The 25,051-nt window shown below is 41.6% G+C and overlaps 1 protein-coding gene across 1 annotated transcript in view; it reads left to right on the top strand.

Moving 5' to 3' along the window:
* Nucleotides 1-5,173: 5,173 nt before the first annotated feature.
* flrt2 (fibronectin leucine rich transmembrane protein 2) overlaps nt 5,174-25,051 on the top strand; it is a 43,603-nt gene continuing 23,725 nt past the window's right edge. The window contains 1 exon segment of the mRNA XM_054618747.1: nt 5,174-5,470. The gene's annotated coding sequence lies outside the window, so the exon portion shown is untranslated.

Genomic DNA, 25,051 nt, shown 5'->3' with positions numbered 1-25,051 from the left:
CATGGCAGTGTGGGCTGATGTTAATCTTTTCTGCGGGTGTGACAGTTTGTGGTCGGGCAGAGTGGGGACTCCAGCGGAGGGGGGGTTGGGGCTCGTGGTAAACGTAAATGTCAGCTACTGTTTAGGCAGAGGACCAGGACAGAGTCAGGATGGATACTTGAAAAAAATCTGATTTTAGACTTGTAAAGTTAAACTTTCATTCACTAACTGAATTTCTTCTTCTGCAGAAGTCCAAGTCAGTCCTCTCCCACTCATGACTCAAACCCGTTGTTTACCTGTGTCCCTCTCAACAAACACTAACGCCAGCAGCCTGTAATCCCCTTCCTTTAGTTTCACTTCCTGCAATTGGGTCGTATTATGATCTCACTGCAATCTGACATCAGTAGGGTTCACTTAGAAACCAGAACTAAAGTAACCAATTGGACACCGCTAGCGAGAGGAACCACCAAGTTAAAATGGACAAAATGTCGGCTTGTGAAAGCGCCTTTAGTCCTGTAGGAGCCTTGAACTAATGTGATTCATCCACTCCCTTGTAAAGCATTGATAGTGGTCAGTTGGTGTTGTGTAAGAGCAGAATATGAAAGCTGTCTTTCTTTTCTCCACCTCGCTGTTTGTTCACTTTGGTCGGTTTCTCTCTCCTCTGGAACCAGACCTGAGCATGGGACACATCTGGGACTGGACAGCCATGTCTGGACTGGTCTGTGTGTGTGTGTGTGTGTGTGTGTGTGTGTGTGTGTGTGTGTGTGTGTGTGTGTGTGTGTGTTGGATGAGGGGCACCTACTGTAGTGTGGACTGGGTGCTGGAGAGAATCATGACTGTTTTCTTTTTCAGTAGCGTGCCCAGAGCAGGTTTATGTTGTAGCCGTGCCATATGCTTTGTCGGAAATGGGCTTTATTAATATGTTTAAGAGCACGTCGGGCTCCGTTGACTTATGGGCAAAGTAAGCCGATGTGAAGGTGCATTGTCGGCAACCTTTCACAAATAAAGCTGGGGTAAATGGGGGAGAAAAAAATAAGAGATGGAAAGAAAAACATTCTCTAGGGGCCTCTGTGGAGCCGGGGTGGGGGGGGGAGGAGGGGTACTGGTTCCAGGCCTGCCACGGTGTGGGAGAGGGACCGGTTCAGCTGAGCCGCCGCGTTCCAGGTGTTGCTTTTTAATTGGCAATTCCGCGAGCAATAAAGTATTTTGCGTACTTTTGCTTGTAAAGTGCTTTCATTCCGTCTCCAAATGATGTAATTACCCTGGCGTCCCGGGTGAGAGGGCAGCAGGAGAGGGGAGGCGTCTGCTCTCGGTGCGGCTCGCTCACTCAGCGAGGAGCCTGGTGAAGGGTTTTCCTCAAGTGTGTTTTCATTCAGGAGGCCAGACACCATGAAGTCAGCTAGTTGTGTGCACAATAAACGTGCACTTTCATATCACTCCCCTGCTCTTTGTGTGTGTCTAATATTTATGAAAACAAAAAAATATATATATTTTTTTTATATATATTTAAAGGTTCACCTTGATATATGAAGTGCGGCGGGGTTGTTTATTTTTTGTTCTTGATAATGTTGAGAGATGAGATGATATTTACTTTTTTTTGTCCAACATTAATTACCTTTTCCTGGTTTTCATAAAGCTTTGAGATGCTTTTAGAATTTTTGCCGTCATTGCGGCTTGTTCACAACATCTCTAGCTGATCCAGTGCCAATGCAAATCATTTTCAAAACCTCACTGCCCTTCACCCTTTAAAGGACCGTTATTTTTTTATAAGTCAAGGAAGGGAGGTTTACAATTACAAGTATGCTAATGAAGTCAGCTAAAGCATAGAGTGATGTTATCATTTGAATTTCTCTGGAAAGGGGATATTTAAAAAAAAAAAGTATTTTCCTGTTTAGTCAGCGTGGAATTCCCTCTGAGACGCGGGGGGTAAAAAACAAAGCCAAGTGTCTGTCGGCCCGAGCGTGCGGAGACGTGTAACACTAACCCAAAGTCATTCGACTAAAACGGATCTCGTGATCCACCTGAGGATTGTGAACCCCCGAGAACAAGTTCAGCCTGTCAGCTTGTGGCATTGAAACCTAAACTCCACTTGATCAACATCTCCCACAGATAGGTGCATTCCTCTGGAGCTGTAGGACCAAATAGCTCAGTGTGAATGAAACAACAAGGGGAGAGTCAAGGAAACATTCTTTTCACATAAAGTCTACCTGGCAAATGTTTTTGCATATCAGACCTCCCCAGTGCCTGTCAGTATTCCAGCAGTGGCAACATTGCCAAAAAACACAAAAAACAAGCTGTTCGCTATCACCGCCGTTCCCATGGGAACAGGCCCGCAGAGGGTGTGCCCGCTCTGACACTCATCTGCACAAACAGTACGCCACCCGATTCCCCAGTATGATGCACAAACCAGGAGGGGTGTAAACAGAGGAGTGGTGGGGGAGGTGGGGGGAGGCCTCCACCACAGCCGGCCTCTTTCTCAGAGAACTGGGGGCCTCATGCAGAACCCTGCTATCAGTGTAAGCGATTAGCTGGCCCCGCTTGTGAAAAGTACCACGAGGGGAAAAAAGGATCAAGATTCCTGAGATGTTGGGCCTGCAGTGCTCATTCGCACACTTCCTCTCCTTAATAAAGACCACACATCGCCAGCGGCTGGAGCCGAAGCGGGCCGGAGCTGGAGGAGAAGAGGGGGAAAGTAAACAGCAGGAAGTCGAACGGCTCGACGGTTGACAAATAAATGCCAGGCCACTTGGACCGGCCACGGTAACTTTGGTAAATCTGCGGGTTGAGAGAGAGAAAGTCAGTTTGACATTGGTGTCTTCAAAGATATTACTTCGTTGTCTGCCTTTTTTGGGGAATTGGCTTGATCGTCAAGTTTGCCATCAGTGGGATTAGCAGCGCTCCTCACACCTGCTACACCGCCACAGGTGGCACGGACACCATATAATTAGTCTAGAGTGAACCTGCAAATAGTTTTGCAACGCTTTATGGAAGACAAAAAAATAACACCACATAGGTGTAAGTGAAAGGTAACAGTTAAGCATATACATAACATACATAAGAATCCACAGCTCCAAATGAACCTTTATGGTCAAAAGTTCACAGCTATTCCTAAAAAAATGAATGCACTGTAATTTGTAGATATCCTACAAAATAAATTAATATGTAATCCATGCAATCATGAACCAGGTTGTAAAAAAGGGCACAGAAACCCCCAGAGGACAGGTTGGACTGGAGAACAGGTCGAACAAAACCAGATCTTTCACCCAGGAGACCACGTTCATGCCCCACGGGAAACAAGAAGTCACTGTAGATTTAAGTGTTACATAACTTCAATACTTTAGTAATGCCATAATAATAATTCTGTAGTTATTTGAAATCAAACAATGATCTTTTTTTAAACCTAACTAAATTGTTTCCTGTGAAGACGGAAGTTTCGATTGTAAATTGAACTTTTGTGGGAAAACGCACCAAAAATTGTAGTAAAGTTTTTCGCATGATATCATATGAAATTGTATGAGGACACGTTGCTGAGGGACCAGTCCAGCCCAGGGCCCATTGCTGCACGTCCTCCCCTGCCTCTCCTGTCTGTCTCTCTCACTATCAAATGAAGCAGAAATGCCAAAAGAATCATTTGGAACTTTAGTTCACAACACAGAAACTGCCTGCTTAAAGTTGGTGGCATTGCTTTAACAAGATTGATTAAAGACAATAACATGTGGATGTCAGCCTTGGAATATGAAACAATGACTATAGAAAACACATATTGTGAGAAGCAGTGTTTCCCAACACTTGTTTACCGGAGACACACTTTATGAAAAAGACAAACGAGGCCCAATTCACAATGAATGGCTGCTGTAGAATGTTAGCACAAATACCTTACAATATGACACAGTCCTAAGAAACACGTGAGCCAAGTGCCACTGTCCCCCTGTACAAACAACAGAGCACACTGTCAGCAGTGTCCATTGAAGGTAGATTACCAAAGAAATAGTCCCTTTTTGAAATTGTTTACAGTGTGGTTAACCTACAGTCACAACATACACTCTCTCGCCAGTTTATTAGGTCCACCTAGCTAAGATTAATACACGGAAGTCCTGCATTAAATCCTGCCTTTATAACTAACTAACTAGCTCAGTTGGCTTGTTAGCTTGTTTATTATTCAGAAAGCAGCTACTGGGTGATTCAGAGGTGTCTTTGGTGCGCTTCCTAATGGGAAACATGGATGCACAATGTCTTGGTAATTTTTTACCCAGCAGGCAACCTTTTTTTGCTTTATGCGCCACTGAGCAGCTTTCATAGGAAAAAAGCGGGGGCCCCGCCTGCACCGCTGTATCCAGTTCTCTTTATACATCCATGGTTTAGAACCACCAAGAAAATCTCTGTGTTCCTTCAAGGTACTTTTACTGTCGTCCTTGACACATTCTTGCTTTTACTAGGGACCTATTTGTCTCTCTTTTATAATTGCATTTTATCTAATTATCCATTTCACTGCAGTTTTATCGTTATTGCAAAGCACCTTGTAACTCTGTGCTAAATGTGCTCCATGCTAACAGCAGTATAATTATGCCTGTGATCGTGTTTACCCTCTGTAGTTATGTACCCTCTGACTGCTAAAATGTGAAAACTCCACCAAAGAAAAAGAAAGATTTTCTCCCAGAAGGAAAACACCCCGCTCTCTAAGTGAGCAATAAATCTGGCACTTAGGAGAGATTGTGTGTGTGTGTGTCTTTGAGCGTGCAAATGTACTCCATGTCCTCAAGTCCATAGCCTCCAGAGCTGTCAAATGTTGCCTGGCCCTGAAACATCCGTAACCCGTGACCCCCGTGACTCCTGTTTTGTTCTCAGCACTCCGGGCCCCTCAGATACCCCTTCCACTGGAACTCCCCCAAATGACAGACGCTCCTCTCCTCTGTGTTCCTCCACACTACCCCGGTAGCCTTTGACCTCCCAGGCACCTCTGCATCTCCGCGTGGCTGCCCTCGCATTCCAGCGAAGGAGCTGAAACCTGAGCCCCGCAGTGAGCTCATCGGCTGGGCCGCCGAATCAAGAGTTAAATGATACCAAAAAAACTGAGAGGGGTAAGAGAAAACTGAGAGAGAAGGGGGGGGCAGCCGTTGGTGCAGGACAGGTCTGGAACTGGTTCTGTGTGTCTGCTTGCCGGCTCTCCTCAGGGGGGTTAAGTTACACCAGAGAGAGCGAGGAGGAAGAGGAAAGAAGAAACTGCTGGCGTCTTTGATTCCTCTCCGCCTTTTGTCTTCCTCGCTTTCCTCCTCGCGCTGCGTTCGGCGGCCTGACTGGTGCCTGCAGTTTCCTCTCGACACACTCCGACAAGCGCGCTGACGCCCCTCCACCCGCGCTTTTTTAAGTTAACGAGCCCCGTCGGCCTCGTCCTCGTGTCCGGGAGCCGGGATGGAAGTGTAATGCCCTGAGGTTGTGCTCTCTGTCTCTGTTCTTCTCTGACACTACCATGACCACCAAGCGTCCAAAGACGGTGAGTGTCCCTCTTTAAATTGTCAGTCAGAGTGTGTGTGTGTGTGTGTATGTGTGAGAATTTTTTGTGTGGCTATATCTGTGTTAAAATGTCAGTAAAAAAAAAGGACTGCTTGAGAAAAAAAAAAGTTTTCCAAAGCTGTAGCTGAAATGACACATCACAAAATCATTATAATTCACATCTCATATTGTGATGAGTACCATTAAGATGCTTAATCACTGCAAACATAATTAAACCAATCAGTGTCTCTCTCTCAAGCTGAGTTTGGAGGATGACTGCAGTCAGTTAGGGAGGGGGGCTTTTAAACCAAGAGCATCTCCAGCTGGAAGCAAAGATCAACTTTTAAAGTTTAACAGTGCCATTAGATAAACCTTTTAACCATGCATTATTCATGAACGCCATGTTTCTTTCTAGGTCACTGCCTGTTGTTTGCCGTGTCTCTCTCTGACCTCGTGCACTTGTCTTGTCAACCTTTGGGGTTACAAATCCCTCTGAAGCACAGTTTCAAACAGGGTGAGGATTTTAATGGGCGGCCTACAGCAGACACAAAACAAAAGGTTGAGTACACATTATCATTTAAAAAAATAATAATGTGAGAGTGCGGCGTTGTTTTAAAAATTCTGGACGGTGTAAGTGCCAGTTTACAATCTGAAATCTGCCACAATGTCCCTTTTTTGGGGGCAGAAAGCATACAAAATAATTCTGAGCGTTTCCACCAATAACTTTGAAAATGTCTGAGGTGAAATAGAAACAATTATTTCTAACACCTTTTGCAACGGTCTCATTATATAAATGGCTGTGAAGTGCTCTCTTGCTCTTCACAGGTAAACACACCGTGCTTCTTTGGAAATAATGGATTCTCTATGATCAAAAGCTTTAAGGAAAAATACTGCCAGGGAACAGTGCCCTGAATGCAGCCTCAATTTACAAAGCTGGTTCATTCACACGTGTTATTAACACACTGCCAGAACACAGAACCCAACACTAGGACTGCCAATGTATGGAATAATGAGTAAACATTTTAAATCAATGAGAACAAATACAGTTATTAATATTCTGTATTTTCGGGGCTTTAAGTTTTTTTTCCCCACAGCCACATGCAAAAAACAGGATTACAGATTTGATTTCAATTTCAAAAGTACAAAGTACAAATCTCTATGGCAACATAAGACTTTAATGTGCTTCAAATTTACTGAAGATCAGCATCAGTCCCGAGCAGATCAGATCCTTTTCTTACTTAAAAGTAACAATACAACAATTTTAACTCATTTAACCTCCAGTAAAATTCCTGCATTCAAAGAATTTAAAGAAAGCGTTATCAGCTATATCTGTTCTATCATTGTAAACCGTATGTCTTTGGGGTTTTGGACCTTTGGTCAGATGAAACTAGACATTTGAACACATAACTGTTGTCTCAGGGAAAATGTGCTGGACCTTTTCACTGATCTAGGTTGTTTGATAGATCAAACAATTAATAAGTTAAATAAGAAAATGATTCACTAACAAGGAATAGACTTGGTTGTAACTATAATGTATCACATTTTGGGGATAGAATCTCAGATAAATGTACTTCAGTGCAGTATTTCTTTTTTAAATGCAACTGAGTAGAAGTCTGAATTATGAGGCAAACTGAGGAGACGTTCCCAAATCTGTCATGTCAATTTCATGCATTATCATTCGGGCATCAATTCTGAAAATATGCCACTAATGTGTCAGTGAGGGCGACAGCTCAACATGCACCTTTTTGGAGTGTAGGGATTAAAGTGCTGAAAGTGAGCTCGACCACGTCTAATTGCTTTAGGGGACAGGCAGGTAGTCAGAAACAGTTTTATATAGAAGTACAAGAATGAACGTATGTGACAGCTGGAATGTGTTTTTGTACAGCGCTGTGGGGAAGAAAGAGGCACAGACTCAAGCCTCCGCTCCAGACTGTCCATTTTCAGACATTTAAAAGCGTGAAAGAAAGTCCTTTTTTGACTCACTATGTCTGAATGTATTAGAAATAAATTCAAAAGATCGTTTTTTAGGATACCGTGTTAATAAATTATTCTTATTTATGCACGCTTACAGTCCACTGGAATTGATCAGCATCCTAGAAGGATATTGAATCAATCCTTTAACGAGCCAAATCCTATAGTACTAAATAGTCAGCTGACCGCAGCAGCCAACTGAAGGCATGAATCAGACGTTGTCTGACGCTGGACACCGCCCGGGGCCAGAGCTCCTACATGAGCAGAAGGAGATGGTGAAACAGAGAGGGTGAGGAGAGCGTTGAGAAAGATCTGAGGGGGAGGAGGGGGAGACGCAGAAAGAGAGAGAGAGAGAGAGTAGACCAAAGACTGGTTCTCTGGCCAACTGGGAGATCCAGCACAAGGAGAAGCTTGTTCCTGCACTGCCTCGCCGTTTTCTGGGCGTGTAGCAGGAGGACACGGCCTCTCTCGGATGAAAGAAAAATAGACTCAAATGCCAGAGGATAATGTGATTACAGGCAAATAGGAGAATGAAGGTTAATTGGAGTTAAGTGTCTATAAAAAAAAATGACCCTATATATATACATCTGCACGTCAACCTACATTCTGCCAATAGTGCTTGGATTCTTACTCCCTCCTGTAAAATAAACACAGTCAATAGTTCAGGAGGAATGCTGCCAATGTATATTTTCTAAGGATAATACCTGGACATTTGGAGTCCAATCATTATCAGATTATATTCAACGGCAAGGACATGTGAATAGAAAAACATTAAGACTGATGTGAAAAACATTGAGCTGCAGCAGTGACCTCGCTACAAGTACCTCATGTCTGGAGGTAAAATGAAGCCGGTCAGCGCCACCCATGACAAATCTCAGCATAGTTGTTTTCATCAAACACTTTGTTCCCTTTCGACATGAATTAACGGTTCCACTCCCGGATCCCACCGGATATCTGAGCTCCTCACCCTGTCTCTAAGGCTGAGCCAAGCCACCCTACATAGGAAGCTCATTTCTGCCGCTTGTATGCACAATCTCATTCCTTCTGTCACTACCAAAAGCTCACGACCATAGGTGAGGAGCAGAGATCTCCATCTCACACTTCATTTTAAACAAGTTAAACAAGACCCAGAGATACTAGATCTCCCTCGCTTGGGGCAGTAACTCACCCTTGACCTGGACAGTCAATCCATCATTTTCCATGTCCTCAGATTTGGAGGTACTGACTTTCATCCCGACTGCTTCACATTAATGCTGCAAGCTACCCCAATGCATGCTGAAGGTCACATTTCAAAGGAGCCAACAGAATCACACCATTTGCAAAAAGCAGAGATGCAGTTCTGAGGTTCAACACCCACTGCAAACATGTCTTACTTTGTGCCAAATACATGGACACAGCTCACAGAGAGCGAGAGAGAGAGCTTGTTTGGTGTCAGCGCACCAGTAGAAAACAGGTTATTCAATCCAATCAATCTGATTACCACACAATGAGCACCAGGAGAAAGAAAACAAAGATGTCTAAATATATAAGGGCTGTACCAAGTGACATTTTTTGTACTGAAGCTTCAACTTAAGTTTTCAAATTAAGCTTTGAATGTTTGTCGTCATATTTTATGATCACCCTGAAGAATGTGAAAAATATGATCTTTTAGTTATTTGTGTTCTATAAATATAATTTATGATAGTGTTAAGTTGCTATAAGACACTTTTTCTGACTGTGGTAAAACTGTCGTTTTTGAAAGGCTAAATTCCCCCAAAAATCGAATATTTCGTCAGATAAAAAACACGTTTTGAATTTTGGATGTGAATACAGCAACGATGATTGGGCGCCTGTCGCTCGCTGTGTATGTGTGTGTGTGTGTGTGTGTGAGAGAGAGAGAGAGAGGGAGAAAGAGGGTGCAAGAGAAGGTGGAAGCTACTATTGCAAATAATGTTTCTGTAAGTTATTAACAACGATAATTTGAATAACAATGATATTGATGAAGCTTCTAATTATTCGATACAGCCCTACTTAGTAAATATGAACATATTTTCAGATTTTTTTAAAGGCACTTACTTTGATTGTAGACAAAGTCCATGCACAGATCACTCTGGACCAAAAATGCCGATGACTTTATTGTAAAAGTCCTCTTTGTGTAGTCCTCAGTTTCATAAGTCTCTTTTTAATGAAAATATGAGCCAAGGATGTAAGCCTGTTCTTTTCCATTCTGGTACAGCTGTAGGTGTTAACACTGGAAAGGTCTTCTCCACAGGTGGTAGAAGGTAAAGTTAAGACCAGCTTAGGGTACAGTCTCCTGCAGATCATTAGCAGTTGTTTGGGTAGGCTCTTTAATTTGGTCTCATCAAATGTGGCTGACATCTCGGCAAATTCCTTTTGTTCAACAAAGACAAAATCACTCTCTTCCAGACGGTGATGTTGTCAGGAATATTTTAGAATATTCTTGTCCTCTCATCTGTGACATGGGTATGCTGTCTCATTATCCGTTTTAGTTCACTACTCTTGTACTGTTCAAAACAATCATAAAAACTGTAGAACTGCTCTGCTGATTGTTCTTGGCACACATGGTGCCTCTGAGGTGTACAGACCATATGTCCATAGCCTTGGTTGGGAGATGACCAAACAGCGCATCTGTCAGGTTAAAGATGCCATCACATGACATCAGGAGAAAACAGGTGGATGCTTTTGAGAGCCAAAGATCAGATCCTGAGGCACTAGCAATGGTCTCGCCAACCCAGCCATCTGAGTTTTCTATCATCTTCTGCCGAGGATCCAGTGTTGGAGGAAAGTCTGTACCAACCTGAGAAATGATGTAAGAAAAAAACGTGGGAAAATGGTAAAACACTGGCAGCAACTCATCCAGATATGACTGTAATCTTAAATTATTATTTGTGAATATTCAGACATTCATTGTTTTATGGAAGAATCTGTACAAAAAATTATATTATTTTAATATATATATTTTAATGTATGATTTTTTTCCCCCAATGTTTCACAACTTCATTCTAGTAAATGTGTGCGTTTTGAAGACGTTTTGAATTCTGAGAGCCCTTAAACAGCCTTGAAAAAAAAATTAAGAATCTGGAATGAATTTAGCTGATTGTGAACTCACCAAATTTCAATGTTTGCGCATATCAATGCATAATTATGGCTTCAGGCTGTTTTAGCCTGTACCCAATAAGCTCTGATGCCATCACTGCAGCTACATCATATGTCTGAGCAATCAACTTTATCCACACAACTCTACTTTTGTTATCCAATATATACTCTGATATTACCTTTGCACTTTGGACATCAAATCCCAAAAAGCATTCTTTTACCTCACTTGAGCTCTGGTCATATCTCAACACCAGTTCTATTTGTGCCCTGTTCGTCCCTGGTCCCCTGGTCTCATCCACTTCCACTGCAACAAAGGATGCTGCTTGTACTCCTGCTAGTCTCTGCAAGGATTCAATTGAATCTCTGAGTCCGATTAAATGTGCTTGTTAACATAGTGTTGAGTTTAAATCTGTAGCTTACTTGCAACTGTTCAATACACTTCCATGACTGGTAGCACTACTGCTCTTATTGTTTCCCCGACAAAAGCTAGCTCTTACTTTGCAAGCAACCGGTCACATCAATGGTGCTTTTTAATATTTCCCTGTTTTCTTTTGCTTTTGCATTGTGCGCCTTGATGGAGCCTGTGCCGCTCACCCGGGGCCTTGTCACTGTGGTTTTTTAACGCTTTAGCGGAGCTCTTGGTCATTTTTTTTAGATCACAGTATCACCCTGTTATCCACAAGCTGTCGCTGCTGCAGGAGGAGAGTAACGTTAGGCTCGAAAAGAAAACAGGCTTGCTAGGCTGACTGCAGCGGTCAGCCAGTGCTTCCACTCTGTTAGAAAAGTCCGTGTGACCTTTAGCCCCTCGCTGGGCAGCATCCTGCAGGTCAGGTGTTGGTTCACCATCAGCAACCACAGCTCATTAATCTTCATAACACAGGTGATAATCTTTTTAAATGAGAAATATCCATGTTGGTCACAGCCTCTAGCTTTATTCTAAAGCTCATTCACATGGACAGAAAAAAACTCTGGGTTCAACTATAAATGCAGTTTAGAAATGTAAGGACCTAATGGTTTAAATAATGCTTTTTCATGTGTGTTTGTACTGGAAAGTTGGTTTACCTCAAAATATCAGCTAAGTTACAGGCATCTCTCTCCCAATGTAAGTCTTTTTGAAAAATATTTTTGGTACCCATTACATCACTCGATGGACCCGTAAAATAAAGTTAACTTACAATCATTATGAATATGAAGAAATGATCAATAAATACAACTGATGCAATCTCAATATTTCTTTTTAGCTCTGGTGATGTACTGCCTATTCGTACCCGACATCACTGCTCCCTTGATATCTATATTATTTTTGACAAGTACCTTGACGTTCATGGCACTTTGATTGGTGTAGTAACAATATTATGAAAAAGACCTGCAATTCAGAACACAAAGAAGCCCAGAAAATCATTTGAAACAGCCATTAAATTCTGGCTCGCCAAGGAATCAGACAATACAGTGAATACATTGGCATGGTACATTGAGAATGTTAACTCCTCTCACTTGAAAAGAGTCAGCAGTGTTTCTCAGTGACTCTACATTCATGTAGCTGTGTATCTCTGGACTGACTGTGTTCAATGAGCTGAGGATGGCAGCAGCAAATTCAGACGACAGAAACACGAATGTGATGATTTTCACTATTTTGTAATTTAATCACTTTTTTTAAGATACTTAAAAGTCTCAAAATTCACCAAAGGAATATTTACTTACCTATTTCATAACAAAGAACAAAACGTTCAAATCTCTTCAGCTTGTGTTAACCACAGACCTTACTTCTACATCGACATCTAACATCTAACCTAAAACACACATTTAAAAACCCATAGACTTTGAGAAGAGAGAACTGAAAGCGTGCAAATGCTGACTATTCTAGGTTTAAGGACTCATTCCTGCAGCACTCGGTATAAAATGTTCATTTTAGTTTTTTTTACTTTCATTTTTTTTTATCTTGTGATTATTATTATACCTTTCAGGTTTCTACTTTCCAAGTGATTTAATGGGATGATGCATGTTTCCACACGTTTTAATATAATGTCGTCAATGGCAGCCAACACTGTGGGCTGTTAAAGGGGGAAACTCGTCCTGTATCCATCCTCATAGGCTATACAGGGCTATGACGCACCACATATCATATACATATGGAGGATTAGTCACTGTAGCCAAAGTTTCAGTACAGTTTAAAAATGAGACTTTATTGTTTGACTTTATAGAAAATTTGAGAAATTCTGAAAATGTTTTTAAAAGTTCCTCATCATAATTTTAAATCACTTTAATATTTGGCAAGAGCTTGATAAGAAAATGTAAAAAAAAAAAAAAACTTTCTGCCATTTTGTGGCGTTAGCGCTGTGCATGGTTGTGTGGGCTGACGCTCCAGTTTGACGGCCTGTAAGCAGGACCCTTGTTGTTTGCTTTGGAGCCTTCTGAAAGCAGCCAAAAAAGACTGGGGAATGAAAGGCAGAGCGGCTGCCAGCGGGCGTACAGCACACAACACACAGCCCGCTCCTTGATCCTCTGCTCCAACCACACTGAACTTTAAGGAGGTTTCATGCTGCTGACGCATGCTGGACCCGACCGTCCCCCACCCCTTCCCTCTTTCCCCTTTAGCTTACATTTTATGTTCACACCTCATAAAAACTCAATTTGTCTCTTAAGTCTAGTCTCTGGGACACAACTCTTTTTTCGTTGTCATTTACAAGCGATGTTGCAGTTTGTGTTCAGGAATTGAGATTAGTTTTTGTGACAATGAAGCTGCTGCACGTACTGTTACTCATGGAGCATTTTCCTAGAATGAAGAGATGTGCAGCCATACTTCCTGTGGCAGTAGAGGAGGAAAGAACTCAACTCAACTCTTTTACTCAAGAACTGTACCGTGAATGTGTACTTGAGTGTCTACTTCTAGTCCACCATTACACTTTTCATCAACCACATGTATGGGAATGATAAAGTTGCTTTTCAGGTTCCCAGATTGCATTTCGGCAAACACATTCCGTCTCTTTTGATCCGTTTAATCGGCATGTAACTAAATCCTGCTCAAACATGATTGGTCAATAGTAATCGGACAACAAACGCAAACCAGAACGTTCCAGTAGCAAAATCTTCCTACAGATTCTGTATTCAAATGCAGATATCTGTTTATAGAGAATAGTGCTCTATTGATCCAAAACCCAAATACAATATTAAAACAAGTGAATATTTAAATGATCTCACGATCCCTCAGACATTTCTTCTGATCTTTGGGAAGGTGTGCAATCCTTAGGTTGGGAACCACTTCAATAAACAACCTGACAATATGTAAAGTAGTTCAAATTAGGTCCACCTCGACCAGATACAACAGTAAATTATCAGTATTAAAAACCCAATAATGTCATACTGTAATTATGTATCATTCATTTTTCTGCAGTCTATAACATTTTGACACTGAGTATATTTTGCTGATTAAACTTGTTTGTACTGTTATTGACTGAAAGTAGGTTTTTGAATGCTAGACTTGTAGCGGAGCAGTTCTACATTGCTGAACTGGCACTTTTGCTTGCGATTTACCGTCGGAACCTTTTCCAGCGCTGCACAGCGGTGAAAGCCAGGTGTGATGTCACCATCATGTGTTCCGTGTTATGCTCGGCGAGTGACGTAAAGAACAGTCTGAGATCTGATCAGAGCGGCTCGGCTGAGACGTTTCAAATTAGATTTGAGTCAGATTTCAAACCACCTACAGAACCACTTCTACGTGTTTCTTGCCAAGCTCACTTGATAAAAGCAATCTGATTCCAATCTGGATATGCACAGAAATGATATGCCAGTCTGAACATATTCTTTGTTCCTCTCCGTCTTCACTCTTTTCCTGCTTTGTCTCTCACCACACACTGTGACATCATCCTTCAGTTTTGTTGTTGCAATACCAAAGCTTGTGACTTTTGATGCAGGCTGGATCAAAATTCTAGTCTAGTCAACACAAAACAGCAGCTACCGCTTCCAAACCAAAAAAAACACACAGACATGATGCAACTCCCTGGACTTCCAGTTATTGCTCAATGTAAAAGTCTTCCTCGATCAGACTTTCTCACAGCCCGATAACATGAAATGAAATAATCCTTTCATATGAGAACGAGGCTGTTCTCAGTCAGATCAGCTTGTTGACGCAATCAGCATATTTCAAGCTCATCCTTTAAGAAACAAATCTATTAAAGAAATTCACTAGTTGTTCCATCACTAGTGACTGATTTCTAACATTAAGATTGTCTGAATGTAACATGGATATATGTTAAACTCTGCTGCAGACTGACCTGACCAAACCCCATCACTGTGATGGATTTCAAAGGCTTTGACAGGAGAGTGTGTGCATGTCCGCCTCTCGTAGGATATGTCGGTTTGTTTATGTAAGTTCCCTTCGCCTGTCTACACAAATAGTTTTTTTTACCATCGTTGTGCTGCCTTCTTTTTCTTGTGTATTGGATGTCCCTGTGTCGTATGGATGATCTTCTCTTCTGGCACTCTACACCATTATTTTCTTATTTTGCATGTCGCTTGCAGAGTTAGCTCCTGCTGTCAGCTGCCTGCTGAGTGATCCATTCGCCTCCATCTAAAAAGCATTGCAGTAATTGCTAGGTAATTGTTTGTCCAGTAAAATGCGGCGCGCAAATGCCCATCTCTTATTTTGTCTGTTGAATTTTGTCGAACCGATACTCTTGTCAAAGAAAAAGAAGAGATCTCTGCCTTGTGAGTAGACTCTGTCACATTCCATTCCCAATTATTCAAATAACCCGGAGTGTATTGAAACACGGAGGAATAATCTCTCCCAGGTGGCGTACAGTTTTCACTGTGTTTTAAGAAAAATAAGCTTTCTTGACTCAAAAGAGCCTCTGGCAAGCATCCAGCTCAGCCGCATTCCACTTTCACATGACCTCCTCACAGACCTGGCCTGGAGCGGGAGCGGCTCGGTCCGTCCCCAAACACACCTCTGTTTGACTGGCCCAGATAATTCAAGACATGCTTATCTTTTCTTCTTCCTCCTACGCCTCCTTCTCCTCCTCCTACTCAGTGTTTACAAGTTTGACTCGACTCCAGAGAAGCAATTGGCTTGTAAATTTCATTTATGTGTATTTACAGTTTTATTTAACGAGGACAGATGCATCCCCGTTCAAACGCTGGAAGCCTTTGAAATCCATCACAGTGACGGGGTTTTGTCAGGTCTGTCTGCAGCAGAGTTGAACATATATCCATGTTACGTTCAGACAATCTTAATGTTAGAAAGCAGTCAATAGAGCTGGAACAACTAGAGATTTCTATTAATTGATTTGTTTCTTAAAGGAATAAGCTTGAAATATGCTGATTAGGTTTTTGCTGAGGGTTGGATGAGAAGATTAAAACTTGTCTGTCTCTTCTGCCCTGTCTCCTAAAAATGACTGTTCCAGAGAACACAACTGCATCGTCAGTGTAACACACTATCTATCGGTTATGTTTGTTTTCACAATGTTTCTAATCATAGTCCTTGGAGGTTAGCGTGGAGGGGTCAGTCAAACTAGCTTTCACCCAGGAGACAGCAATTTGTGTCCTAAACTGTGGCCTCTTTTATTTTAATCTTTAACTTAAATAACGTAAAAACTCTAAGCCCAACCATGCTGTTTTTACTAAACCTACCTACATTTTGTTGGGTTCCTTTTTTGTTTTGTTTTAAATCTACACTAACCACGTGTTTAAAACAGTTTTTCATCCTGGAGGAAATAGGTTCCCCTTGAAAAACATGTATGGGGACCTAATTTTGTAGAGACAGGGTTAGTCTCTTATTAATCAATCTACCACCTGCAGTTGGTAAGCTGGTTAGCCGGGCTCCATTCAAAGGTAACAACCACCACCTTAAAAACTCACTCATGAACACATCATATCTTTTTTCTTCTTAACAACATTCAGTGATTTCAGCTCCCTTACATATGAGGCTTTTCAGCTTCTCTCTTTGAAAAATAAATACTTTATTGTTTTGGATCTGAAGTTGTCACCTTTTCTCTGGGATCTTGACATTTTATAGATTCAATAATTTAGCGGAAACATCATCAATAGGCTGCTATGTAATGGACATGAAAGTGATTATTATATTTTCAACCGCACAATTTAACTGCACCAGCAAGCCTCCGTCTGATCTCATGCTCCCCGACTGACTTTTTATTTACTTTCTAAATAACAGAGGGGAGCTGTGAAGCTAGCTTCTCAAACAGGAAATGGAATTGGCTCTTGCAAATGTTGGTGTGTTTGTGTGTGTGTTTGCATTAAGGAGTCAGAGAGACAGAGCTTTAATATCCCCAATAACGTTGGAGAGACGGGGCATCTGTTTGAGAATCCCACATCAAACGAGACGGCACGTCAGCGGAGGGTTATGCATATATTTCCCTTGTTCTTCCCATCCGTCAGGAAGAGGCAGCATACGGGGAGAGCGGAGGACTGGAAGGAGATACTGTTTTGATCAAGACTAGAAAGAGAGGAGAGTAGAAACCAAACAGAGAGAATTCTTGAGTAAATACATAGATGCAGTCAAAACAACTAAAGGAGAAACTCGCAAATCAATTATGTTATCAAGGGTTGGTGTTGTGTTCTTGTTCTGTGGCGGCGCTGGCGGGGACGTTGTTTTCCCTGCGAGGGGCATCTGGAGGAGATTAGGGTCCAACCTGACACTGCAGCCCCAGTGAAACATGACTCAGGGATACAGGGAGGCTCTTAGCCCGGTGTCTGTCTTCCCACACGTTGTCCTGCTATTCTTTATTTGTCCGTCACTCAATAAAACATGCGTGCCGTTATCTGATACCCGCATGCTCGCAGAGCAAACAAGCTCCCACCGATCCCGATCTTGTTTGTTTTTTTAAACAGGCCTTTATTGGCGCTTTTCTCGTCAGATATATATATATATATATTTTTTTTATCATGCCTCGGAAAAACAAGACGTCATTGGAGATATTATTAATTTCAAATCAGCTGTCTGCGCAGACTGTACATCATTGTAAGAGAATGTAATTTGTAAGGTCAGCAGATGTCTGTTTTTTCTCAAGATGGAGCGGAGAATAGGAGGCAGCGTGAGGGAATGTAACAGAATAGCACGACTTTAGGCCCGGCTGAGGCCGAATTACCTGAAAGAAGAAGTCCGTGTTCGCAGTGCGTGTTTTGATACAGTCTGCGTTGGTTGGTCTCTTATTAGATCAGGCCTGCGTTTCCACTTTTCCCTCAGACGAGGCCCTCCGACAGCCTCTATCCAGTTACGTCTGGGCCCGGCGCTCCGGGGAGCTCACGTTTGCTCCTCTGTGATGGACTAATGCATGTCACTGATGCCTCCTGCTGTTAGAACAAACCGGTCCAACTCAGCTGGGCACAAAGGCAGCAGAAACAAAGGGGACGTTAGAGCATTTTATATATATATATATATATATATATATATATATGTATCTATCTATATATATATATATATTTCAACATTGAAAGGACTTCCCATGGCTGTTTTGTGCTGCAGTTAGACTTTCATATATCTGTGAAAGCTGTTTTGTTGCCTCCATAATTGCCAGACTAGATTGTGCTGCTGCCAATTGTATTTTTGCTTTTTATTGAGGGAAAATGTGCGAGTCAAGGTAGCGAGTTGACATGTTAATGCCGAGGTGTTTTGTTGGTTTGCCTGCTCAGAATTACAAACATTTTCTGTGGCCCTGAGGATGTGTGTGTGTGTTTGAGTGTGTGTTAGAGAGAGAGAGATTCAGGAATCGTACATTGTTTCCACTTCTTCAGCTAGTCAAAGGCAAGACTGTGTGGCGCTGTTCTCTTTGAGAGCATGCCACCGTCTCTGCATGGGTTTAAATTTCATCCACCTCAGCACATCAGCGACGCAATTGCTTCCTACTGCAATTTATTACGGGCAAATTGAGAGATTCCAAGGTGTGAGTCAGTTTGTGTTGGCTGCGAATGTGCAGGCCGGTTACTCACGCCGCTCTCCTCCGTCTCTTTACGCAGCCAGAGCTCCGGCTCGGCCCCCATCTGGGTTTGTGAGAGCTGTAGTTATTGTAACCAAGAAGAGAAAGAGAGAGAGAGAAAAAAATATTTTCCAAGCAAAGAGGGAGGATGGCAGTGGTCCCATTAGTTGACCCCCCAGGCGAGCTCTCTGGAGGCATATAGGCTTACCGGCATCAAAGCATAAGAATATGCAATGGGCAGCATCAAAGCACAGCACCGGGGCAGCAGATAGCTTGTGGTGATATTGTGCTGTGGGACAGAGCACTCTCCACCATCATTGTCCCTCACTTCGTCTATTTATAATCAATTTTCCATTCTCACACATGGCGTCGAGGACAGAAAGAGACGGGGGGACAAAGAGGAGGAGCGGGGTTGAGCGGGGAGCCGGTGGAGCACCGAGGAGCGGCACATAAACGGACCCAGACGTGTGAAACTCAGAGGAGATTTAGCGAAGGCCGTTTTCTTTAAAAACCAGAGCTCTGTTCGAGACATAAAAACATTCAGTTCCTGCGGGGTCATACTTCAGAGCGCCCCCTTTAAAATTAGCCAATAAACTGTTTAAAGCCGCATCGTTATTCCCAACAGAACGGACTCATTTACAGGCACACATATAAGCAGCCAGTCAGTGAGGGAGTATCGTTCCGTGGCTTCTATTCTTACCGCATTTATCATCAGTGGGGCTTTTTACACTCTGATTACTCACCGTGGTATAGTTTTACACTTTTGTGTGTGTGTTGAAAATGCACTCATGAGTGGAATTTGTTTTGATTTGGTCAAATGTCGAAGGAGCCACACCGTCAAGGGAAGAAAGCTGCTGAGACATCCACATCTTTGTCTGCCCAGATGAAAAGTAGAAATGTAGCTATGTGGGAATGTGTGTGTGTGTGTGTGTGTGTGTGTGTGTGTGTCGACTCCCTTCCTGAAAGCATTCTTGATGGAGGTGATGAACCCGTGTTGCAATGACATTCTGTCTGAGTGTGTGTTTCTGCGTGCCTGTGGTGTTATGTTTAGTCTTTGACACACTGATGTGCTACAGGAAGTGAAATCCAGCTCATGACTGTGACAGGGAGATATGACCAAACACAGAGACAATAGGGGTCAAGTACCCCCCTCTGCATCCTAATACCTAACGCTCCTTCAGGGACACATGGATGGGGCCCGTGGCCTTGCGGTGCCACTTTCTTTACACCCACATCCCTGCGGCGGGAGTAATAAGTCACACAAAGTGGCGTTGCCGTGCCCTCCGAGTCAGGCTGCGATCAATTAATGATAAACTAATAATCTGTGACATTTGCTGGTAATCTGCTGCTCTGTTTTGAATAGAACAGGAGCTTTCTCTGATTTAAACACAGTATGACAAGGTCTGATTCTGGTGCACAACATCACCAACAGCAGGTAGGAACTAATGTTATGTAGGCAAACTGATGAGGAAAAATTTGTAGTAATCGATTGGTCTATTTTCGATAGATTCATTTATAATTTTAGCCATATTTCAAAAAAATATGCAAACATTTTCACCACTCACTTTATGATTTCCTTGTGTTATATAAAAGTTGAATGACTATTTTTGTGTTTGGGCTGTTGGTTGGAAATGACAATCGTTTGGCTTTCAAATTATGACTGATGATTGAGCTCTAATGAGAGTTAAATAGCTTCAAATGGTGAAGAAAAAAATAACAATTTAAGTTATTGCTAGTGTTCACTAGAAGGTGTACTTGCTGACAAAAAATGTGCAGATGTAAGATTTGAAAGAAAGTCAAAATCAAATTACAGAAGCTGAGATGGCAGTTAAAGTGCAAGTGCAGGGAGAAGCAGCATTTTCAGTTTAACTGTAAGCACTAAACGAAGTTGAAGTGTCAGTTTAAATGAAAGTTATCAATTGAAGTAAAAGTGTATAAAGTGAAAGACGTCATTTAATGTATCAACACTGAGAGCAGTTGGACTGAATTTTGTATAGTGTGATACAAAATAAAAACTGAGGTCATAATAACAAATTCTGCAAGTAATATGGGTGACATAAAATACTTATTTACCACATGTATTGTACAGTTCAATTACACAATATAAATAGGTGGAGATAAACCCAAAATGGAATAGATTCAGTGTACACTTTGAACTGCCTAGTTAACAGTAGTAATGATTACATCTATGTCATATAAAAAAGACTCAAAAGTCAAGAACAGAAATAAAAGGCACAAAAGACGTCAGAGTATTGGACACATTTGATTGACTGACAGGTAATCTCAGGGGAATTGCAGGGTAAAAACAGCAGCTCTTTAAAGTAATTACAAAAATAAAACACAACAACAAATATAAAGAATATTATTATTATTATTTCAAAAATTGTGACAGTACTGTCAATGAAGTCCATCATCTACAACTGGGCATGATAGCTGTTACTTCTGGAAAGTCTAGAGACCAAAGCAAACCTAAATCTAAGTAGACATTTAAACACTGAAAAAATGAATGAGTGAAGACGTCTGCTCTGTTAACCTCACCGGCAATTTAAAGAGCCGAGGGGTTTGTAACAAAGCAAAGTTAGAAAGCACAAAACCTTCCTAAAGTTGTTGAAAACATTTAATTAAAACAGAAACTAACAAATTTACAATAAATGTTTCTATGTTTGGGGAGTATTATTATCGAAGAGAAATGCAGAAAAACATTTGAAGAAAAAATTCACGTATGTGTAAATCTACTAAATGCTGAAGATTAGTAGAAATATTAAATCTTCTCTTGAAAGTTCATGACTGAACCTGGCAGTTAGAGAGAATTAAGAAATCCACATTGCTTTACTTCACTGAAAAACAATTAGAAAGCTTTCATGTGACTTAATACAGATTCACCACAAATTACTCAGTTATAGGGGATCATTAATATTTTTGACACGGCACTTATTATTCATGGTTTACATTTGCATTAGCAAGGAAGAAGCTTGAGAAAGACATTTTCCTTGGAATCTCTCGATCAGGACATTGCAGGTTTTAGTACAAAATGTTCAAATAATAATGATAATCAATAAAAAAGCCAGCTGAGACTTTTCACAGGAATGAGTTTGAGTGTAAGAGGAGCAAAAGAAAGCATCAAATCAGCATGGACTCCATCTGCTAACACTCGTCGTGGCCTGGCTTCCTGGACTCTGAGGCCCCTCACGCTCTGCCTATACTATAGAATTATGTGACTGGTTGATGAGTAGTGGTGTCGAGTCGGAGGGTCCTTGGCAAGAGGCCTTGGGCACCAGAGGAAGACTATCAGAGTGCAGAGTCATTAGAAATCCCTCATTCCCGCTGCGCTGTGTAAACGGCCCGGCGTCCTCCATCTGAACATACCCCGAGGAAGGATCACCTCCGTCGGGCTGAAATTGGATCGTGCACAGAGGAGGGGAGCTGGGACCTGAGCAGGGGGGAAAGTTATGTGTTCCTATTTATTGACTTGGCTGCAGAGATCACTAAACTGTTTCAAGGGAGAATGAAAGTTTGGGGAGTTTTTCCCATGAGCACTGTGGGCATTAGGGGAGTGAAAAGTTGCTTTCACAAGAGCCCTAAATGACTATTGAGAGGAGAACTCTTGGATATGTACTTAAACCAACATCAGCTTGACTGTTTATTACGTTTGCTTATTTTTGCCTTTGATAGTAGCATTTAATCCCAGCACAGCATGTCCCTGAACACAACTGTAATGAAACCATACTGTTGTAATAAAGTTTTCTTTAGTGTATTTAAAAAAAAAAATCAGAATGTCCAGAATAAATTCAATTTAATATCAGAGCTGCAGCAAATGTACTACAGACTCTGTACTTTATATTCACAGTAAAAGTTTGGGAATAAAAACAAAGATATTAAACCATGATTATTTGAGCCCTTGTGTTTCCCTGAATCAATCCTCTCCAGTCTTTAAGTATATCCTCCAAATTATTATAATAATGAAAATGATGTCATATTCCTCAAGGCAATTCTACATTACTACATTAACAAGAAACCCTTCATTGGCAGTAAAGAGCAAAAAAGGTAAGGAAAAGTCTGGACTGAAAAATATTCTGTACCTCTGCAAAATAATTTAATTTATTAAAATCTTTACTCAAACTTGGTAGCTTGACACTTACATAAATATTACAGTATTGAATTTTTTTATTTATTAACTTAATAACTTTAAACAACTCTGTAGCCTCCACATGTAGAAATATAAAAGCAGACATTACAGTTTAACAAACAGCCAGCTGAACGTGTCCAGGTCCTTACTGAACACCGTTAGCTTAGCCCCGGTGATAGCACTCCAGGAGTTATGATGACACACACCCTCCAACTCTGAATAAACCTAGCTGATAAAAAAACTAACTGTAGGCTTACCAGTGGCTAACGTTAGCAAAACAGCTCAAAGTGGTGAGTGGCTAACGTTAGCTAGGCAGCTGAAAGTAGCCAGTGGTTAAGATTTGCAAACCAGTGGCCAGTGGTTAACGATGATAATAGTTATGATAATGATTATAACATCATGATTGTGCCTTTCAGGGGACCAAAGACACTCTACACAAACTGATAACAAAGACAAAAGAACTAATAACAGAGAATAGCAATACAAACCAATTAAAAGTCTTCTGTGGCTAATGTTAGCAAACCAACTTAAAGACACAACCCGTACACATGATAACCTTTGTCACTTGGCAAAAAAATGTATGTGGGCAACAACGAGCATTGTCCCAGTGTGATGAGAGACTTTGTTGCCATGGTAGAAGTCTAGGCTTGACATAAACGGGGCAGGCAAAATAAGGAGTTGCCTGTTGTCACCTGAACGACTTGTCCACATAGATATGAAGCTGTACACTTGATATTCATTTGTATGCTCTTCCATAATTGAAAACAGCCGCCTTGTGAGAGTGTTTTGCTGTGTGATCAATCCATTTAATTTATCTGCTTTTCTATTGACTGTTGGCGAGGGAAAATGTGGACATTTATATGACAAATATCATCTTTTGTTTAGATATCAAGTGACCAACAGTAGCACACCACTGTATTATCTCAGTTAAAACCATAATGTCAGTTGTACGTCCTCCCAAAGAACAGGCTCAGGCTCAGAAACTGATACTGTTGCAATGAATGTCTTATTTAATCCATCATTTACAGTCACACAACTACTTACGTGACTTTATGATTCCACAATTACTGCGCTTCATCAAACCCACGTCCATGCCGCAACAAAAGAACTTGAACTGGAATGTGCAGACATTGCGTGTAATTGCCTCCCACTTTATTTTTCGTTTTACCTCTTCACTGGAAGAATGTATGTATCGTAAAAGTGCTCAGTAATGGCATAAGTGAAAATAGTACTTGTTAAACACGATAATGAGCTGTATGATTAAGTCACATGAGGGGGAAAAATACAATACATGTCTTGTTTAAAAATGATGGAGTGTGTTAGTCAAGTCAGCTGTATGCTATATATTCCGCAAGCTGTTTCTAATGGATTTCTGAAAACAACAGGATCTTGTGACTTCCAGGATTGAAGGCGAAAAGCAGGAGCAGAACAGACAGTGGAAGCTTCCAACTGTGGCAGAGCTTTTAGACTTTTCCAGCAATGATAGCATGTTGGAGTAAAAAACTTTGTTCGGTTAGTGACATGTAGAGGGTGCGTAATGCAGCACTTGGCCTTGGTACTACTCCAAAGTGGAAGCTCTATTTCACACATACTGTATAGCTGGGCTGCTCTGTGTGTGTGCAGCGGGCCGAGCTAGAAACAAACCGAGGCTTTTTGTTGGCATGAGTGGAGGAGGCTAATTGCAGTGGAAGAGGAAGTGTGAGGTCTGCAGTGAAGAAAGCAAGAGAGACAGACAGAGAGACAAGAGAGAGAGACAAGTACCAACACGGTTTGCTAAATTACATTCTGCCAAAAAGCCTTTTCATTCAGGAAGGCCATGTTGAGAGTTTAGCGAGGCAGTGTTTGCTCTTCTTCACCCCCATAGCAGCAGCCAATGAGGTGACAGAGCTCTCCTCCTTAACTTCAATAAACCATTACGCTCCCAATCATCGTGTACGCTATGTAAGCTTAATACTTTGTAATAAATATACCACTGACCAATGAGCTTTAGGGAATTTGTGCAGCATTCATGCACTGTCGGAAAATTAGTTTCCGAACATATTCCACGGCTCACCTGATCGGTTTCCTTCGCTCTCCATGGTCACGCAACTACTGGAAATAGCTCTGAAGGTGTAGTTTAAATGCTCTGAGCAGTAAAATTCAACACATCTTCTTTGTAGCGTCCATGCTGTTTAAGCTCACGACAACTTCCAAACTCTGGTAATGGGACCATCAGAGGAGAACATGAATGCACCATTAACCTGCCGTGTCTCGACTCGAGTCCGATTCAGTCGGACCTCGCTCGTTCATTCAGTGAGCAATACCGATCGGGAGAAATCAGGTGATTCATGAGCACTCGGTCCGTTTGACAGGCTGACCTTAAACATACCAGACACTAAAAAGTAGTTTTATAGATATGTTTGTTCATTTTTGTACATCACCACTCCTTAAGGTCCTAAAATGGCATCAAGCCTCGTGAGAA

Source organism: Anoplopoma fimbria, chromosome 18 (genome assembly GCF_027596085.1).
Source record: "Anoplopoma fimbria isolate UVic2021 breed Golden Eagle Sablefish chromosome 18, Afim_UVic_2022, whole genome shotgun sequence".
NCBI classification, from domain to species: domain Eukaryota; kingdom Metazoa; phylum Chordata; class Actinopteri; order Perciformes; family Anoplopomatidae; genus Anoplopoma; species Anoplopoma fimbria.
Note: the sequence above shows the minus strand (reverse complement) of the source record. Positions and strands in the feature narration are given on the sequence as shown.